The sequence below is a fragment of the Motacilla alba genome, chromosome Z (assembly GCF_015832195.1).
Source record: "Motacilla alba alba isolate MOTALB_02 chromosome Z, Motacilla_alba_V1.0_pri, whole genome shotgun sequence".
Lineage (NCBI taxonomy): Eukaryota > Metazoa > Chordata > Aves > Passeriformes > Motacillidae > Motacilla > Motacilla alba.
The window spans coordinates 14,113,893-14,117,593 of NC_052046.1; positions in this window are offsets into that span (position 1 = coordinate 14,113,893).

The window sequence follows — 3,701 nt, forward strand, 5'->3', positions numbered from 1 at the left end:
GGGGATCCAATGCAGCCATCTGGGGACACCCCGTAACCCAGCGAGCAGCATTAGTGTACCTGCTGTGGCACAGTCACAGCCACAGCCACTCTGAGAGGTACCTGCTCCCACCACCTACAGGTCATAGTCCGTTCAGCTCGAGGTCACACTGCAGCTCCAGCCTGTCCTGTGCAGCACAGAACTGGCAGTGATGCCCTGCCCACCTGCCAGCCCAGGCTCATTGCTGTGGCCGTTATCAAAGCATTCCCAGGCACAGCAGGAAGCTGATAAGAATGATATTCTTCACGTCTAGTTTTCATCAAACAAGAATGGGTTGAATGCTGTGCCAGCTAACAGTAGTGATTCTGAGATGTATGGAAATGGGTGGCATGTGGGCCTGGGCAGAGAGAGCAGGGAGTTTCTGGAGATTCTCCATGGTCAGTTAGTATTTTCTCCTACATGAGCTGGGAACATAGAGGTCTGTGTTCAGCCTGTAACCATGCTGTATTTTGCATTTTTAATAGTTGGGGTTTTAAAACAATTCATGTGAAGCTCTGGCATGTATTTTATATAGTCATTCTGTTTTCTGGCATTCGCAGAAATAAGATGGAGAGTCCTTCTGATGTAAATCAAAAAAATGTGCTCAGGGCAACCCTTGAACAAATGTTGACTTCCTTTGGCCACACCAGCCATGCACTCAATATTACTTGAACATAAGCACAGAAGTGGAGCTATTACTTTCCCTGTGGTGTCTGTCTGCAGAGCAGAGCTTTTGTGTCCCTTGTGGTCTGTGCTACAGGTGTTGCAGGACTGTTCTGCTGGCCTCTAATCTTCTGTAAAAGATAGGTCTTCTGTACACAGGAGTATTCTAGGTTGTTGGTATTTTCTTGCAACAATCGAACATTCAAAGCTGTGACTAAAAAAACGCGATTGATATTTTTCTAGCAGATGAGTATAAAAAAGAAAAAATCCCTGCTATTTTAAATTCAGTCTTGATCCAGAGCTGGTGCATGGTGCATATAATCCACTAAGCAGGAGACATGCTGTTCTTCAAGGGAATTTAAAAAATTTGACTAATCCCCTACCCTAGGGAAATACCCTAAAAATCCCCATCTCCTCAGACTAGACATCAGAGGGGCTGAAAAGACAACTATAGTGAATGAGTTGCAATATCCAGTGACATCCTCATTAAAAACACCTGGTATTGTGACAGTTTGAGTGGTAGGAGACCTTCCAGTGTAACTTCCTTCACATTCACTCTAATAGGAGCTGCGGCAGTTTAAGCGCTCAAAGCTGAGTGGGTTTTTGCCTCTGAAAGACAGATTTAATGAGAGAGACCACTTTGCCAACACAGTGCTATCAGAGAGCACTGGTCTAGCTGCTTCTGTGCTTTCATGGGCTCCATTCTAAGCTTCTTAAAACCAGGTCACTTTTTATCTGTCTGTCAAAATGGGATTTTAGGGGCCAAATTCTCTATACCCAGTGGTCTCTTTCTTGGTTTAATTCTTTTTCCCCTCATTCTGAACTTCCTTTGAGTTGTGATGCAGGGTTTAAACTGACTCTGCAGCTGAAGCCTGAGGGTACTTAACACTTCGTAGAATAGGAGGAGAATTTAAAAATTTTAGTCAGTTTAAAAAACAAGGTTAAACAACATCAGTGTTAGGTCTTAAGGAATTGATACGTTCATTCACTGTCTTGTGATGCTTTTTATAGTGGTTTGCTTTTGGTTTTGGTTTTCTTTTGCTTGCTTTTTTGTTTTTTAAAGTGATTATTTGGTCAGATAAATTTTTGTGAAGTTCTTCTTGTCACCGGTCAGCCAGACTGGAGAAAAAAATCATTGGTCTTTCATTGTGTTTGGATCACTCCTGATTTCCTTGTTTTTCCCTTCTCTCTTATAATTATTTTCTTTTACAGTCAGTGCCCTTTTGTGTGATATCAGGATAGATTTTGCTGGGTTTGATTACAGGAAGGAATGTAGGCCATAAATAGATGGTATATATACTGCTAACACCAGGAATACTGAAATAGCTCATCTCAAAAGACAGGGGAAACCTAGCCAGCTGGCCAAGTGCCGGGAGGTTGCAGGGTTGACAGTTACATGTCAAGCCTGAAAGGGAGATTAATGGTAGGCTGTGCTCTGAAAAACAGCATGGCGAGCCCCAGTAGAAATTCTGCAGGAGCAAATTCAGGAAGAGCCATGTGCTGATGCCTCAATGCAGTTTGCCTTTCTCTTGACTCCTCTGTCCCCACAAGGCTGTGGCCTTCCCATATGGTTTGTCTCTGTGATCCACATGGACTAGGCTAGCTGCCTTCGGTGCCTTCGTGGAATGTATTCAGGAGGGGCTTGTCTACACAAGTCTGTTTGAAGGAAACCCTTCTTGTTGCACAGTCAGCCTTTTCTGTACAGCCAGTTAACTGCAAGGGCACTGATAATTTTTGGAGAAGATGGTGGTAGTTCTGTGTTTCTTCTTTTGCAGGAGCAGAATTGTCCATTGCTGCCACTCTGGAGGTTATAGCCATAAGTTACAGCTATCCTTTGGTGATGAGGATGTCACCGCCCAGCTAAAGAAACTTGATTATATAATATAGTTTGTACATGGCATGCCTGACACTGCTCATGGAGGTTTCCAGACTTTTCGTGTGGACAACTTGTGCTGCTGTTCTTGAGATCAAAGGGCAGAATGGGGCCAGAATTCTGCCTCTGAATCACTGTGGCACTGTACAGCAGACAAGTGGCTTCCAAAAGCCTTGCTCTGCTAGAGTGTCATCCACCATTAAAACTGTGAAATACAGTCAAGTTTCATGTAAAGAGTTTTTTATTACCTAGAATACTTTTACAATTGTGATGTGAAACAGGTTAAAGCAGAAAACCTGTGGGCCAGAATTCTGACACTCATTAAAAAAAATGTCCTTTTCCCAAATGGAGGAAAAACAGAATGTGAGGTGTGAGGTTTGGGTTTTTCAGTTTGCGTGGGAATGGGGTGTCCTTCCACATAGATTTTTTTCTTCCAAGGTATAAAATAATAAAATTAGGGGGAACATTTGGTGCTAAGAAAGAGTGGTTTGGTGGGACAGTACTGAAGGATTTTCTCATTTGTCACTTGGTCTCTTCCCTAATAACAATATCAGGATTTGGCCATTAGCTGTACACATACAGTGTTTGTCAGGGGTTTCACTCTGTTTAGCTCCAAAGAATAATACAATTATGCATTTATTATTTTTATTTTCTGTCAACAATGAAAAGGGCTCTTTTCTGCAAAGATGAATAAGCCAAAAAGTTAACAAAGACATTATGGAAGTAGTAAATTCTCCCTCTGTTCCAGTTACAAACTGTGACAGCCATTAAGTTTGCAGCACACACAGTAAGAAGCATCCCTGGTACAGAGAATTGACAGAGAGAGTCACAGACTCTGAGGGAAAGCTAGGCTTTCTGGCTCCCCCTGGGACAGGTTCGTCTGCCTGCAACATGGCTGCAGGACAGAGAGGTAAACTGACTTTTAAAATTTCTTCAGTGTGTCTCAAGGCAGGGAGCAGTGTCCCAGAGCATGGGTCAGTCACCTTGCCCTCTCTGTAGGAGCAGATGAGTGCCACTGTGCCACTCCAGTTCCCATTTAATGAAACCATCACCAGCTGCTTTTTCTTTGAGCTTAGGTCGTGCCTCTGACCTCTCTTCCTCTTGCTCATGAAGAAGATTGTGGGGTTTAGAGGGCAGCTCCACCTGG